The sequence below is a fragment of the Lampris incognitus genome, chromosome 5, assembly GCF_029633865.1.
Source record: "Lampris incognitus isolate fLamInc1 chromosome 5, fLamInc1.hap2, whole genome shotgun sequence".
Lineage (NCBI taxonomy): Eukaryota > Metazoa > Chordata > Actinopteri > Lampriformes > Lampridae > Lampris > Lampris incognitus.
The window spans coordinates 56974084-56991922 of record NC_079215.1 but is presented as its reverse complement, the minus strand read 5'-3'; the positions used below and the strand labels follow the sequence as shown (position 1 = coordinate 56991922).

The window sequence follows — 17839 nt, the reverse complement described above, 5'->3', positions numbered from 1 at the left end:
GGGAGCTAACGGCCATTACCATCGCCGCTGTATACATCCCCCCACATGCTAATGCTAAGGAAGCACTTAAGCAGCTACAATGTGCCATCAGCAGACAACAGACCAAACACCCGGACAATGCCTTTATCATAGGTGGTGATTTTAATCAGGCTAACCTTAGAGCTGTATTGCCCAAATTCCATCAGCATGTCTCCTGCCCCACTAGGGGACAAAACACCCTGGACCATCTCTATACAAACATCAAGGACTCATACAAAGCTACTCCCTGCGCTCATCTGGGGCATTCTGACAACCTCTGCCTGTTCCTGGTCCCAGCCTACAAACCCCTAATAAAACGGGTCAAGCCAGCAGTAAAGACAATCACTGTCCGGCCAGAAGGAGCGGTCTCTGAACTCCAGGACTGTTTTGAAAACACAGACTGGAGTATTTTTGCACATTCAGCTACCCATGGCTCCCATACAGACATTAATGAACAGACATCTGCCATACTAGCCTACATTAACTTTTGCACTGAGAGTGTCACAACAAAAAAATCAGTCCGCACCTTTCCAAACCAGAAACCCTGGATGACCAGTGAGGTCCGGCAGCTGCTGAAAGTCCAGGATGCAGCGTTTAAGTCAGGTAACTGTGAGGCCTACGGCGCAGCCAGATCCAACCTCAAAAAGGGCATCAGAACAGCCAAACATAAATATTCCCTACGAATAGAGGACCACTTTCACAATAAGTCTGATCCCCGGCGAATGTGGCAAGGCATTCAGTCTATCACAGACTACAAAAGCTCTAATCGCGGTCCCACTGTCCACGATGCCTCCCTGCCAGACAAGCTAAATCATTTCTATGCCCGCTTCGACAAGGACAATACTGACCCAGCCACAAAAATCCCCAGCCACCCAGAAAACCAGGTGCTCACTCTATCAGTCGCAGAAGTCAGAGAATCACTGCGCAGAGTGAACATACGGAAGGCTGCCGGACCAGACGGCATACCGGGTTGGGTCTACCGGGAATGTGCCGACCAGCTGGCTGAGGTCTTCACACCCGTATTTAACCTCTCACTGTCCCAATCTTAAGTCCCGGTATGCTTTAAAACCACCTCTATCATTCCTGTCTCCAAGAAACCAACATCCACATGTCTGAATGACTACTGCCCCATAGCACTCACCCCCATTGCCATGAAGTGCTTTGAGAGACTGGTTCTGGCTCACATCAAAAACATTATCCTCCCCACATTCGACCCACATCAGTTCGCCTACCGTCCCAGAGGTCTACTGAGGATGCCATTGCCACTGCCCTGCACGTTGCTCTGACCCACCTTGAACTTAACAACACATACATCCAGATGTTGTTTATAGATTATAGCTCTGCCTTCAACACTATCATCCCCACCAAACTAACCACCAAACTCCTCTCCCTTGGCCTCAACCCCTCCCTCTGTAACTGGACCCTGGACTTCCTGACCAACAGACCTCAGTCTGTTAGGTTAGGTTACCACACCTCCTCCACCCTGACCCTCAGCACAGGTGCCCCTCAAGGCTGTGTTCTGAGCCCCCTCCTTTTCTCCCTCTTCACCCACGACTGCCTGCCAACTCATCCTTCAAATGTTATAGTTAAGTTTGCAGATGACACCACAGTCATTGGCCGTATCACCAACAATGATGAGATGGCCTACAGGGACGAGATTCAGCACCTCACATCATGGTGTACTACCAACAATCTTGTCCTTAATGTGCAGAAGACAAAGGAGCTTATTGTGGACTTCAGGAGGTCTAGAAGCTCCAGCCACTCCCCCATACACATCAATGGGGTGGAAGTGGAGCGTGTTTCCAGCTTTAAATTCCTTGGAGTCAACATCAGTGAGGACCTTTCGTGGACATTAAACACCCAGGCCCTTGTGAAAAAGGCCCAACAACGCCTGCATTTCCTGAGGAGGCTGACCAACTTCACCAACTTCTACCACTGCACCATAGAGAGCATCCTGACCATCTGCATCTCAGTGTGGTACGGCAACTGCACCTCAGTAGACCAGAAAGCTCTGCAGCGGGTCGTCCTGGCGGTCCAGCATATCACCGGTACCCAGCTCCCAGCCATAAAAGACATTTATCACAAACGCTGCCTTCGAAGGGGTCTGAGCATCAGCAGAGATCCCACCCACCCCAACCATGGACTGTTCTCCCCCCTGCGCTCTGGGAGGCGCTACAGGAGCCTCAGAGCCCATACTACCAGGCTCAAAAACAGCTTCTTTTCACAAGCTGTTCTCCACCTGAACCTGGCTACCCACTGAATGTCTGTAGATATTTTGTACTCCAGCTCTCTTTTTTAACTTATTTTTAGCTTTTGGTCTTCATGTGTGTATATCTTATATTGTGTTTGCTGTGTTTGTCTGTGTCTGTCTTGCACTGTTTGGTGAAGCCACAGCCCTCATTTCATTTTTAACATGTGCCTGCACATTGTTTTTAATGACAATAAATTGAATTGAATTGAATTGAATTAACGTGGACAATGTGATACATTTCCAGTAATTTTACTTTATTTCATTACATTTCTGCTGTGCTAACGTGTTTGGGCCTGTTTATCAATGGACACAGGCTTGAGAGACTTAAAAATGACTGTGAGATGTACATATTTTAAACTTATGACTTATTTTCTTGTAGTTTTCAGTGTCTGCTGACGAGAGAGAGAGAGAGAGAGAGAGAATAGATATTCAAAAGACATCTGTATGATGCGTGGCAGAAGACAGGAAGAAATGGAAACGGATGATCCGCTGTGGCGACCCCCAACGGGAGCAGCCGAAAGTAGTAGCAGTAGTAGATGATGCGTGGCCATTATGTCATTGGACCAGGGTAGCTCCAGTGAAACCGCACTGCCGCCGCGGCTGAGAGTTCAAAATAAGGAGTGGCACGTGTCCAGGAAGAAGACAGGTGGAAGCACCGCCACTGGGGCAGCGTGTGGCCGGAGAAGACGGTGGAGAAGAGGCTTTTGCCGAATTGCATAGAAGACAGCGGTACTCTCAACGTGATGGTGTCAGGAGCCGACACTCCCATTTCACCAAGAAAGGGCAACCTTCACCAGCATAGGGTACAGCCCTGCGAAACCCCTCTCTACGGGCTTCAGCGTGCAGCGTCTGCTTCGTTCCGTTGCCGTCTTCAGACGTGTTCGGCTCACGTGCAGTTCGTCACGTGAGCCGAACACGTGCAAGTTCGGCTCTGCGGACGGCATCAGGTTTCACTGTGCTACTTCTACAACTTTATGGACATTGTAAGATTTGAAAGGAAAAAATACTAATTAAACAATACTGGTTTATTATTGAGAAAACAGTTGATTTACAATAGTTGCTTTCATTACAGCCTAATTGTTGTTCTTGCTTTAATAGGGCTGCATTGTTATGGAAGTTCTAATGGTGTTTTTGAACGGAGTATAAATGCATGATAAAAGCAGTGTATTGGGGGTTTATTTGAATGAGTAGTCATTACATATTAGTACTTCGACTGCACTGACAAATACACAGTTGTAAAAGATTTATATTCATATTTAGGAATAACTGAGTTATTCCTAAATATGCATGTAAACAATTCAATCACAAACTGATAATAATACAGTGCTTTTTCTCAAACATTTACGGTGTAAGTTCACAGAGAAAAATCACAAGGTAGTGAACTTAGTGAACAAATTGAGTCCCTTCAAGTAGAATTGGCAAGGTTAAGTGAACAATTCAGTCAACCACCACCAATGTGTAGCACCACCTGGGTGATGCACGGCAGCCATTTTGCACCAGAACGCTCACCACGCATCAGCTTGAGGTGGAGAGGGAGGAGTCATTGAGCCAATTACATGGGAGGATGATTAGGTGGCCAGATGGAGAGAGACAGGTTGGTAATGTTGCCAGGACACCGGGGAACCCTCTACTCTTTGCGATAAATGCCACGGGATGTTTAATAACCACAGTGAGTCAGGACCTCGGTTTAACGTCTCATCCGAAGGACGGCATCTCCTACAGCACAGTGTCCCCATCACTGCACTCAGGCATTGGGATCTTTTTTTTTTTAACTAGGACCAGAGGGAAGACTGCCCCCGACTGGCACACAAACACCACTTTCGGCAGCAACTCAATTTTCCCAGGAGGTTTCCCATCCAAGTACTAGCCAAACCCATACCTGCTTCGCTTCTGTCATTTGGCAGAGCCAGGGTACATGTTGGTATGGCTGCCAGCTGATGAGACTGAAAAGGAGATATTAGAGCCACTAATAGGTGATATTTATGCTAAAATATAAATACAACAAATAGCAATGAAGGAGCCTACCTCCACCACTTCAAAGAGTCGAACTCAGGAAATCTTTACACGAGAGAGAGTTAACCCCAAACATGCTGGAGCTGAAGCAACAAGGGGCTTCTCAGACGGTGAGTAAATGAATCATGCTATGTGAAAAGTGGAAAGAACAAGTTAGAGCAACATATACCAAACTTAAGGACGAGTGCCGACCAAGACTTTGGTGACATGTTGGATGCTGTTGAAGGGCTAGAAACACAAGTGAGAGATGTGTATGAAAATGTACGATCTCAATTGGCATCTATTACTGAGATTAGAAGAAAGATGGATTCCTGCACAGCAGTAACAACACATTTGTTGGGGCTAATGAAAGTATGCAAGAGAGTCAAGAGTCAAGTGGGGCAAGAGGAATTTGATGTTACAATTACATTTAGCAGACGCTTTTATCCAAAGTGACATACATCTGAGAGTTCTGCTTCTTTTTCTTCTTCTTCTATTTTATTGGCGAATTGCAACGACTTGGAGCATTATCGCCACCTACTGTTACATTAAAGAGTCCCTTATTTATATCCTTCGCATCAGGCCAGTATCCTTAAGAAAGGTGAATATATATTTAAGTACATCATTCCCAGTGTTCCTTGTGAAAATTGAGTTTAGGTACATCTGCATAATTCCTTTTTCTTCCAATATAGTTTGTAGTATGAATCTCTCTCTTGCATATGGTGGCCAAATAAAAAAATACATGTTCTATAGTCTCTGGTTGGCGGCAGACATAACAGTTCCCAGTTTGATGTTTCCCGACGAGTTGCAATGAGGAATTCAGCCTTGTATGACCTAATTAACCTGCTAATGATGTTCTGCTCTCTTCTGCTCGTCCCCCAAGTCCTTTCTACTCCTATTTCCTGTTGGATCCGGTACAGATGTCTTCCTTTTTGATTATTGTCTCATAATTCCTGCCATTGTGTCTTGATTTTGTGTCTTATAAATGATTTTGTTTCCGCTTTGCTGATTGGAACTGACAGTTCTACATGACTTGCTTTCAATCCGTTTTTGGCCAGATGGTCCACTGTTTCATTTCCCCTAACACCTACATGGTATCCACATAAACTGAGCATATATTCCCAATCTAACAATCCTGTATAATAGCTGTAATATTTCATAGAGAATATCTTGTCGACAGTTTGAAGATTTATTTTTAAGGCTGCACTGGAGTCTGAGCAAATTAAAACTCACCTTGGTTTAATTTCTTCTACCCACTGAAGAGCTGATGAGATAGCCAACATTTCTACTGTATACACTGCTAAGTGATCACTCGCTCGCTTTTTTACTCTGACCTTTAACTCAGGAACATAAAATGCACAACCAGTGTTTCCATTCACAAGCAAGGATCTAGTCAGGAGGCAACAACACAGGTAAGTGCCAAAAAACCGGGTTCAAGTCATAGGTGTCAACAAGCAGTGCACAAAGGCAATGCATAGGGTGCATAGAAGCGATTTTTTAAGGCATAAAACGCAAGACTTCATAAGGTGCTCGACAGAGAGTGTGCCCAGTCAATATCCGGAACTATAATCTCCAATTATACTGTTTGTAGCCACCACTTAAGCTGTTCATTAGAACAGCAAAGCATCACAGTAAAAACAGCAGTGTACTGCACATTTTGCTGCAAAGAAGGCCGAAATGGAGATGAATGAGGCAATTGCTGCAAAACGGCAAGAACTTAATAGGCTGGAAAATCAGGTAGGTCTTCAAGTAATAGCTGCTAAGCCTAAGGCATACTATGAAGCTGACTCAGGTGAGGCCTGTGACCAAAGTAGAACAGCACATAGTGAGGTGGCCAATTGTCCTCTAGTACCTTATAAAGAAATTAAAAGAGAACAAACATGTAAGAACAATAACAAGGGACAAACAAACAATACTAACAATGAAGCATTAGTACAAGCCCTACATGACACAATGGTTCTCACCAGACTTTCTACACCCGAGCCCTCAATCTTCTCAGGGAACTCACTGAAGTTCTTAGAGTGGAGCACAAGTTTCAAGGCATTGATAAAACAGTGATACACAAATCCAGCTGACAGGTTGCTCTACCTACAAAAATACATTAGTGGTGAGGCCCGGTCTGTATTAGAAGGGCGCTTCTAAAGAAAGGATGATGAAGCCTACAACCAAGCATGGGACGCATTGAATACTTGATATGGCCACCTTTTTGTAATCCAGTGGTCAGTTAGAGAAAAACTGAATAACTGACCAAAGATTGGCTCAAGGGGATCAATTAAAGTGAGACAATTCATTGATTTTATGACAGCCTACAGCGGTGCCATGCCATACGTCAAAGGGATTCAGGTTTTAAATAACTGTGAAGAGACTCAAAAGAAGCTTCAAAAACTCCCTGATTGGGTGACCTCCCACTGGAATCGTCACTTCACGAAGCAGTTGATATGAACAGAGGAATATCCTTATTTCAAGGAGTTTGCTGATTTTATGGCACTAGAAACGGAAATTGCATGCAATCCTGTAACATCCTTTCATGCCTTGAAGCCTATTGATGAAAAGCCATCTACAGATATGAAGCACCCAAAAGCTAATGTGTTCATCACAAATGTGAAAGCATCAGATGACTGAAATACAGTAATAAAAACATATAGTGCTGTGGAGAACAGCTCAAATAATTCTAATGGATCCATGAAAGTAAACACATCATTTTTATCTTCAAACCCAGTCAAATACAGGTGCTGTGGAGAAAGCCACTCAATCCACAAATGCCAGAAGTTCACTGATAAGCTTTTGGAGGACAAAAAATGGTTCATATTGGACAATAACCAGTGCTTTGGCTGTCTTCGGAGTGGATACAATTCAAAAGACTGTAAGAATAAAACTACTTGTGGCATATGTAAGAAACATCATCGAACAACACTCCATGAAGACTGTCCTGCTGCTGCTGACAAATCATCTTCTAATACTATGCAAGTGGAAGAAAACAAACCTACCCTTTCTTGCTGTGTGAACAGAGGTGATGGTGGGAGCACATCCATGATAGTGCCTGTATAGATTTTTTTCAACCACCACCCCTATAACAGAGACCTTAGTGCATGCCCTACTGGCTACACAAAGTAGCAACACTTTTGTAGGCCAAGACGTGTATGAGAGGGTGAGGGCAGTTTTAGAGCCAGTCAAGTTAAAGCTCACCAATATGATGGGAAAAGATTCTATTGTTCAGAGTGTAGGTTTGTGGGCGTAGAGGTAAAGGGTTTTCCTTACAAAGCTTTATCATCTTGACACCTGCCTACACCAGAGATTTCATCCCACTTGAATGTTTCCACATTCCTACCCCTGAAAACAGCCAAAAAGTGGAGACATCTGGACAGAATGGCACATGAAATACCAGAGCTGATAGATTGTGAGGTTGGACTCCTGATAGGCTACAACTGCTCTAGAGCATTGGCACCATGACAAGTCATCACAGGAGGCGATACGAAGACGTATGCTATTAAGACTGACAGGGGTTGGAGCATTGTTGGCATTCTTCATATATTTTATAATTCCATTATAATTCTGTTATTCTCTTTCAATGTTGTATTCCATAAATTGTGTAAACACAACAGCCATTGCACATTGTCTGTCTTGGGAGACAGATCCCTCCTCTGTTGCTCTCCCTGAGGTTTCTTCCTATTTTTTCTCCCTTTAAAAGTTTTTTTTTCTTTTTCTAGGGAGCTGCTCCTTATCCAATACGAGGGTCTAAGGACAGGATGCTGTGCTGCTGTAAAGCCCCCCCTGAGGCAAATTTGTAATTTGTGATATTGGGCTATAAAAATAAAACTGACTTGACTTGATTTGGCACCTCACCATAGGTTGTAAAGTCAACAGAAGTGACAGGTCTGTGCCGTTGTGTGACAGTTAAGGAACAGGAACTAGCTGCAATCAACCAAGCCATGGAGAAATGTAAAGAAGAGTTTCTGCAGGCGACTAAGGTGCGAGACAGAACTACAGAAGACTGCTCTGAAACAACTGAGAACAGGGTTAAAGATATACAGTTAGAGCTAGAAGCTGCAAGAACTACAATACTGGAGCTTGAGAGCTCTCTGGGGAAGAGCACCCAAGATGCATCAGTTCTGTCCCATGATTGCTCCAGCCAGTTGGAGGAACTGAAGGCTAAACACAAGGAGCAAATGTCTGCATTAGAGGAGAAGTATTTGAAGCAGCTGGATAAGCATATGGACATCCTTGCCGAGGAGCATAGCACTTCTTTCAGTGAACGCAATGAAAAACACAGAATTGAGATGGAGACCACCTTGAAAGATAAAGAGCTCCAGTTCCGAGTTCATGTTGAAGACATGAACAAGAAAACTTTGGAGAAATTGATGTTGAGCAGACAGAGCTCAAGGCACTTTCTTCTGAGCTTGCCATGGTCTTGAAGAGTAAACAGCTTTTAGAGGACAATCTGGCAGCAGCTGAAGATGTTGACAATTTAGGCAAACAGGCATTGGAGCAGAGGCTACAAGAAGAGGTGGAAATGTACTATGTGGAAATACTGAACATCAAGCAACAGCACTAACAGTCAAGATTCAGGATTCTTTATTTGTTAGGTCTCATTATACAAGTACAAGAGAGTAAAATTAGTGTGTTTCGGCTCCTCAACACTGCAGCAACAATAGTAATAAAATAACAAAACAGGAAAAAACAGCAGTAATAATAATAATAGTGTGCAGTGTATGTAAGGTGCTGTGTGTGTGTGTGTGTGTGTGTGTGTGTGTGTGTGGAAACTGATGATCCGCTGAAGACCATAGGTTCGTACAAGTCTGTCCGGCAACAGACTTAGTGTTTTTAAGTGTTTCAAAAACCTGGTTGCTTGGTGGAAAAAGCTGTTCTGGAGCCTACTGGTCCAGGCTTTGAGGCTGTCGTACCGCTTGCCTGATGGAAGCAGCTGGAACAGTCCACAGCTGGGGTGGCTAGCATCTTTGATAATCCTACGGGCTCTGCTGACACAACGTCCATTGTATATGTCCTAGATGGAGGGAAGCTCGCATCCACTGATGTCCAAGGTCATTCGCACAACCCTCTGCAGTGTTTTGCGGTTGTGGGCAGTACAGTTCCCATGCCCATGTTGTATTGGACCATTATGGTGAAGAGAGAACTGAGCCGGAAGGCAAAGCTCTCAATTTAGCAGTCAATTTTTGTTCCAACCCTTACCTATGGTCATGAGCTTTGGGTAGTGATAGAAAGAGTGAGATCACCGATATAAATGACTGAAATGAGTTTCCACCATAGGGTGTCTGGGCTCAGCCTTAGACATAGGGTGAGGAGCTCAGAGTAGAGCTGCTGCTCCTTCATGTTGAAGTTAGCCAGTTGAAGTGGTTCGGGCATCTGAATAGGATGCCTCTTGGCTGTCTTCCTTTGGCAGTTTTCCGGGCACTGGGAGGAATCCCCGGGGTAGACCCAGAACTCGCTGGAGGGACTACATGTCCTACCTGGCCTGGGAACGCCTTGGGATCCCCCAGGAGGAGCTGGAGGGCGTTGCTGGCGAGAGGGACGTCTGGAGTGCCCTACTTAGCTTGCTGCCACCATGACCCGATCCCGGAGAAGCAGCTGATGATGAGATGAGATGAACTGGAACTTAGAGAAACTAATTGTAAAGAGAAAGAGGAGTCACTTCAGCAAAGGTTAACTTAGCTTCAAGAACTAGAACAGCAGCTACAGTAGACTAAGAGGCAACTCCTCTCGGAGCAAGAGAAATCGTATGGTGATGAACTAATCATTAAGCAGAAAGAAGGAACATATCTGAAGAATTTATTGGCTGATGAAAAGGCAGCACACAAAGACTGAAAACACTAAAAACGACATGGAAGGGAAACTGAAAGCACTGGAAACAAAGACGGACAGGTTAAATCAGAAAGCCAAGGAAATGCAGGAGTAATTCAAGGAAAAGCTACCGGAAAATTAAGTCATTGAAGAAAAAACTTGCAAAGAAGGAGACAGAACTCCAAGAGAAAATTCTAGAGATGGCTCAAAACGATCACAGGGTCTCAGCAGTGCAATGTCAGAATTGCAGGTCAACCAGAAAGAAGAACTGGAGAAACTGCACAAAACCCATAAGCATGTTCTTGAGGGAATAGAGGGTCATTGGCAGGAGAGTTTAAAATATCAGTCTTGGCCTAAGAGGTATTTTGTTTGTCTGTCTGTTTGTTTTACAAATACCAATTTGGTTCTGGAAATTACTAGATGTAGTCAAATATTTGCATAAAGGTTATCATAAATCATAGTAATTTGGTGGGACTGTGTCTCAGAGACATTTCATTAAAGTGGCGGGTAACTGAGCTCAAATCTGTGTTTTGGGATACCCATACCCCAGGAAAACATATCAGTAACCACCCAGCCAATTCTGTATGATTAAAAATGTTGTGAAGCATATAAAACAAAGCTTCAAAAATGTGTAAAAATCTGCAGCGTCCACTGGTTTCAGACTCTGGGGGCGTGGCACCGAAAGGAAGACGGCGACGTCACCAAGGAAGCCGGCCAAAAAATCAAGAAAGGAAAACGGGAAAAATACCCAAAAACGGTCTAACTCCGCAAATCAGTTCTATACATGGTTGAACACATTTTAACATGTCAACAGCAATACATCTCCCACATTTATAAAGTATTTTGAAGCAAATCTGTCAATTTGGTTACCTTGCTCTTTAAGATATTCCATATGTTTCTGTAATGGTATTTGAGTTCATCCAGCCATTAAAAACAATTAAAAACGTAACATAAATAAGAGGTTAAAAGGGTAACACTGATAAAAAAAAAATCTAAAATATACTATGGCAAAATAAAGTTTAGTTAAAAAATTGTGTGCCCTTTATGCAAGGTTTTATTTTAGAGTGTTACAGGTCACATGACCAGAGTATAGTTAAGGGCATAGCCATTGCATGATGGGCCAAAACCAGCATGGATGCACAACAAGGATATCTTCGTACACCACCCCCAGAATAACCTTATTCTGCACGTGGTCCAAGAGGTGCACACTTTGTCTTTTGTTCATTTTATATTTGTGCATGTTTGTTGATGTGCCTTAACATGGACCATGTGATGCATTTTCAGTAATTTTATTTGCTTTCATCACATTTCTGCTGTGCTAAAATGTTTGGGCCTGTTTATTGATGGACACAAGCTTGACAGACTTTAAAATGACTGTGAGATGTATATTCTAAACTTGTATGTCTTTTATTGTAGTTTTCATTGTGTCTGCTGACGAGAGAGCGAGAGAGAGAGAGAAAATAAATATTCAAAAGACATCTGTATGTTGCATGGCCATTATTTCATCAGACCAGTGTAGCTATATTTTGTGCGTGAGTATATATATACATATATATACATATATATATATCATCACATTGTTCTCTAGGATGGGTATTTAGGTTTGGGAGGCCAAGTTGGGGGTGAGGTGACATCCGACTTATACCAGCTCAGTAGGGTCTGTCTTTTTTCCCCACTGTCTGCCTGCTGAAAGTTGATCCATAAAGGTAAATTTGCTGTATTAATCCACAAGGGCATAAAGTCTCTGTGAATGTCTGGCAGCAGCAGTATATATCTCATACATTTGAAGAGCCAAAGGGTCCAAGGCAAATAATTTCAGCATCTGAAGCCATGAGATTAATACTCCTTATCTGGGCCACTCTTGACAGCAGACTGCAACTAAGAAAGGTCTGCCCTCATCTCCTTTGGCACAAACGCTCTTATCTCCACCCTGCCGCTTACCTCTCGTCTCCACTAGAATTAGTGAACCACAATTCATCTGAAAGCATTTGCAGTGTGTTATTCCAAAATGTGTAAGATGTTCACTAGAAATCAAACAGGAAATAATACCCGACATTCATGAGACCATTGTTAAATGCTTGGAGGACTACTAATAAAAAGCCTATTTGCAGTATTCACTTTGTAAGAGTTGTTAAGAATTTTCTAGTCTGGATATCAGCCCACAGATGCAGTTGACACCAGTGTAGCGATGATCCAGAGAGTTTTTGTCCTTGGTGGGACATTTAACATGCCGTCTGTGTTTTGGCAGTTCGTGGCTGAGGTTTGCGCTGTTAAAATCCCCAATAATAATGAATAAGGAGTCTGGATATTTGCGCTCCATGTTTGTAATTTGATCAACCAGGTGTTTTAACGCCTCTTTAACACAGGCCTGGGGTGGGATATAGACACCGACCAGAATAAATATGGAAAATTCCCGCGGTGAATAGTGTTACCAGTCGAAATTGGGAAATGTACCTTTAAGACATACTTGCCTAGATACAAGAGAAGCAACGTCATCAGACAGCACCTTGTATTCTTTGAGTTAGTTGAGTGGCACGCATGCTGTGAATGGACACATGTTATTTAGCTCCTGTTTTTCTTTTTGCTTCTCAACTCCAGAGTAATACTTTGGTTACGTGTGGCCTCTATTGTCCATGCATGTGGTAATAGTCCTCTATTGTCCATGCATGTTGTAATAGTCCTCTATTGTCCATGCATGTTGTAATAGTCCTCCATTGTCCATGCATGTTGTAACAGTCCTTATTATCCATGCATGTTGTAATAGTCCTCTATTGTCCATGCATGTTGTAATAGTCCTCCATTGTCCATGCATGTTGTAATAGTCCTTATTATCCATGCATGTTGTAATAGTCCTCCATTATCCATGCATGTTGTAATAGTCCTCTATTGTCCATGCATGTTGTAATAGTCCTCTATTATCCATGCATGTTGTAATAGTCCTTATTATCCATGCATGTTGTAATAGTCCTCTATTGTCCATGCATGTTGTAATAGTCCTCCATTGTCCATGCATGTTGTAATAGTCCTCTATTGTCCATGCATGTTGTAATAGTCCTCTATTGTCCATGCATGTTGTAATAGTCCTCCATTGTCCATGCATGTTGTAATAGTCCTCTATTGTCCATGCATGTTGTAATAGTCCTCTATTATCCATGCATGTTGTAATAGTCCTCTATTGTCCATGCATGTTGTAATAGTCCTCCATTGTCCATGCATGTTGTAATAGTCCTTATTATCCATGCATGTTGTAATAGTCCTCCATTATCCATGCATGTTGTAATAGTCCTCTATTGTCCATGCATGTTGTAATAGTCCTCTATTATCCATGCATGTTGTAATAGTCCTTATTATCCATGCATGTTGTAATAGTCCTCTATTGTCCATGCATGTTGTAATAGTCCTCCATTGTCCATGTATTGTTGTAATAGTCCTCTATTGTCCATGCATGTTGTAATAGTCCTCCATTGTGCATGCATGTTGTAATAGTCCTCTATTGTCCATGCATGTTGTAATAGTCCTCTATTGTCCATGCATGTTGTAATAGTCCTTATTATCCATGCATGTTGTGATAGTCCTCCATTGTCCATGCATGTTGTAATAGTCCTCTATTGTCCATGCATGTTGTAAGAGTAGCCGTACAGCCGGGCTTGGTAAGGTTGATGTGATTAATAGCCATAAACGACGAGCACTGTGACAACCCCTGTATCCGCGTGGTTGTGAGTTTTTGACTCGTCTTCCTCTAAAGCCAAGAAACACGGACCAAGTTGCCGTTACAATAGGACGGTTTACAGTCAGTGACAAAGGTCTAAATGAGGGCTGCATGATTTCTTCAACACTGACTTCTGTACACCAACCTTCGTTTATGTAGAAGTGTAGCAAGACGGTTGATCACAGACTGAAGAACACCAGGAATCAGGATCTGAACATTTATTCTACAAAAAAAAAAGAAAGAAAAGAAAGCATGGGGCACAGTCAGGTTGTCTCTCTTTCAGTGAAAAAAAAATTCTTATAAATGTGGGAACATAGGGCTGTGGGACCATTGGGTTGTGGGAACATAGGGCTGACCCCAATATGAGAATAACTCATAAACGAAAATATTACACACAGGTTTTGAGAACGCTCACCAAGAAAAAAAAATAATAAAATAAAGATTACATGAACAACATATTGACTCAGCTACAGAAGCACCTCTTACATTCCAGGTCAAGGTGTTGTAGCCTCTCACATGCGCTTGTATTTCAGATGTTTTATCCAACGTTGTCGAGCCCGGTTGGGTATAGTAGGCTTGTGTAGTTGGAAGCCAACCTGCGTAAACACGATGTGGCAATAACAGCTGGTGTAAAATGGAACATAAAAACAAAGTCAAACATAAAGACACCCCCAAACCCACAAAAGGTGGGTTGCAATCCCAAACACACTGCCCATAACCTCTAACCCTCCCACGGTGCCGCTGACTCTCCCAACTCCTATAAGGACTGCCATTGTCTTTGGCTCTGCTCCCCATGCCCACTCCGAGAACAAGAGTGAATAGAAGATAAATTATTCTCTCTAACTTCCAAAGGAACTTTACTAACAACGCCATCTATCCTACTGCATTGAAGGAGAGCTCCGAGGATTTTCCTACATTGACCATGAAACAGTAACAATAGGTTGAGAACTGAGAACACGTGCAAATCTAGCAACTTACTTATAACCAATAAAAGAGGAAAAAAAAGACTGAGAAACAGCTAAATTAGTGTAGTCAATATCTATAGCCGCATTGATTGGGTAAGAAGATGCAGTGTGCAGCAATACAATACAATGGGTCGTACAATAGAAGTAATAAAAAGAAAAAAGAGGGAAAAGCATCCAGTGACCAGATGTCATTCAACCTTTGCCACAGTCTTGTCATTTACATGTGGAACACAAATCATAGCCTGGTTCACAAAGTGGGAATTGTGCTACCTCATTTGGCGACTGGCAAAATTCTGTAAGCGTCCATAAATGTCTAAATATGTCCAAACAATATACATCATACACCCAAAATGAAGTCAAGCAAGGTAAGGAGAAATCTTGCTCATAGACAATTGTCCATTGTCTGCAAGCATTTTGATCAGTGAGATGTTTTTTTTTCCCCCGATCGGCAAGGATCCAACTACTGAAAGCAAACTGTTATCGGTTATAATCAACGTAGTACTAGACATAAAAAAATGCTGGTCTTGTGAATTGCTCACAGGTTCGGTGGCTGCACTGGAGTCCTCCAAGTCACATGATAATAGTATACGTCTTCTCGAGGCTGGTCTATGTCAACCCATGTTGCCATTTATTGCCTGTGGGACACTGCTGTGCAAAATTGAAGTCAGACAGAGCTCAAGTGTTTACTGAAGAATTGTTTAGCCTTCTCTGCAGTGTGCAACTTGCACTTCACCTGTTGGTGTGTGAAGCACAGGACAGCAGGGTAGCGTAGGGAAACTTTAATGATGCCCTGGTAGAGCTTGGATTTGATGAGGTTAAAAGTGACTCGCTTCTTGGCAAGTGTTGTGCTTAGATCTGGGAAAATTAAGATTTTATGACCCTGGTAGGTTAGCTGGCCGTCTTTCAAGCAGTTGCAAGCACTTGTCCTTTTCCTGATAGTGCAGATGATTGGCCTGGATTATAGTGTAGATGATTGGCCTGGGTCTCGCTCCCTCTGTGGGCTTGGCCCTTAAGGCTCAATAGACTTTGTTTAGCTAGACATCTTGTAGTAAATCAATCAATAACTTGGACATGAACGTAGTAGCGGACCTTCCCCCACAGCCTTCTGGGAGGCCTGTCACATGAAGGTTGTTGCAGCGGCATTGATTTTCAAGATTGTCCGCCTTCTCAGGTTGAGGTGTAGCCATTAGCTTCCCCAGGCTGGTTAGCCTGTCGCTGTGGTCCGACAGGGAGACCTCCATTTCTGTGAGGCAGGGGTCGTAATCCTCAATCTTTTTGCGAATGGCATCCAGTGCTAGTTGAATAAGTGAAAGGGAGGCTTGAATTTCACTAGAAATGGCTGCCCGCTTCTTTCCCAATTCAGCCTTCAACTCGGCAATGGTCAGAGATCCCCCAGAGTCCGTTGTCATATTTGTGTTGTCGCTGGTTGGTGTGATAGGGTCTGACACGATCGTCATGTTTTTTCCCTTTCGATGAGGTGGTTTAGTTTTTGCCTGACATGATTGGGAGAGCACTAGCACCTGTCCACAGTTATGACTAAGTTTTAATGGTTCTGGTCATGAGAAGTACAGACATTTGAGTTAGTGCTCAGAGCTACTCTCCATGCATCTACTTCAGCCAAGTGCCATACCGGAAGTCGTACACATGGCCATTTTAACTCTAATTAATGGTCACAGCAATGTGCATATGAAACTGATTGCTGGTTTCAGTTATGGTGGCGATTTCGGTCGTTAATGTTAATAAGGCTAGGGATACCTGCAGTCAGCTGAGACTGACAAAGTCACTTAGATGATGATAAAATATATGATGAAACGTATCTTTGTGTCCAAATGAACTAATTCAACTTTTTGGGATATATGGAAAAGGCTTTGACCTGGCAAACAATAAAATCTAAGGACATGAAAGGACTCCAAGCCTACTCCTTATTCTTACATGGCTGCTGCATTGTAATGGAAGAGCTCCAGTACATGCAGGAACTGGATATGCCTGTAAACATGAGAGCTATTGCTATATAGCTGCCATTCAAAATCAGAATTAGAATCAGAAATACTTAATTCATCCCCGAGGAGAAATTGGATCCCATTACAGACATGCTCTAGCAAGAAAAACCAACAGGACACAAGACAACAAGAAAATAGAAACAAATAGAAACAAGAAAAACAGAAATAAATAGAAATAGAAGATAAAAAAATAAATAGAAACAAGAAAAAAATATAAGTTTGAATGAGGGAGCAATGGAGGACCATAGCTCATGATGTAATGTAAAAAACCAACCACAGAGCTCCCTTCATTCATCTGGTCACATTCATAGAGCATTGTGTCAGAATTCTTTCCGACCCTCTGTTTGGTGACCTACAAGATCCAGTATCTGGTGTTGCTGGGATAAAGACTCTCACTAGGTTTAAATCCCAGCCCAGGAACAGAGTAAACAAAAATATTGTCGCCACCATGGTAACATTTTTGGACTTACCTGAGGGAGTTAAGGAGCCAACATCAGATCCGGGGAAGACCAAGAAAGCTGGATACCTTTGCTGTGCTCGTAGTCATTAGTTGGAGGATTGCAAACAATTCAAGGGAAAGAAGCACAAGGAAAAAATCCTTTTTCTGAGGGAAATGGGGTTTTGCTTTGCATGCTTATGTGTTGGTCACATGAATTGAGATTGCGAGAGATGCTTGACATGCAAAGTTTTTGATAAAATTCATCCCACTGCGCTTATACCAAAAAGCAAGCAACAGCTCTGGAATAGTTAAAGGAACCATCTAATGTGATGTGCGGTCAGGGGGGGCAGGGTAGGCAGTGCCTCACCCAGGCTAATAAGAGAGAAAAAAAGAGAAATATCATGATAATTACCCAAAAATACGTATTATTTATTTATTTACTTTAATTTATTATGATTGTTGTAAAAAAATAATTTAAAAAAAATCATGTAAAACTTGTTGTTTTATCAATAAACGGCATGCCCTATTCAGGACGGCTTGCTCCCAAAGCTAGCATTTGTGAATGCAGGCTGCTGAGGCAGAGTCTGCTTGTGCCTCTCTCTGGCGTGTGGAATGAAAGCAAACGGTTTCGGAGTTTTGCGCATGCGTAGTCTGTTCTTAAAGTGTCTT

At 42.7% G+C, this 17839-nt stretch overlaps 1 pseudogene; it reads left to right on the top strand.

The window, feature by feature from the left end:
* Positions 1-5938: 5938 nt before the first annotated feature.
* LOC130113058 (golgin subfamily A member 4-like) lies at positions 5939-14588 on the top strand (annotated as a pseudogene).
* The last annotated feature ends 3251 nt before the right edge of the window (positions 14589-17839 follow it).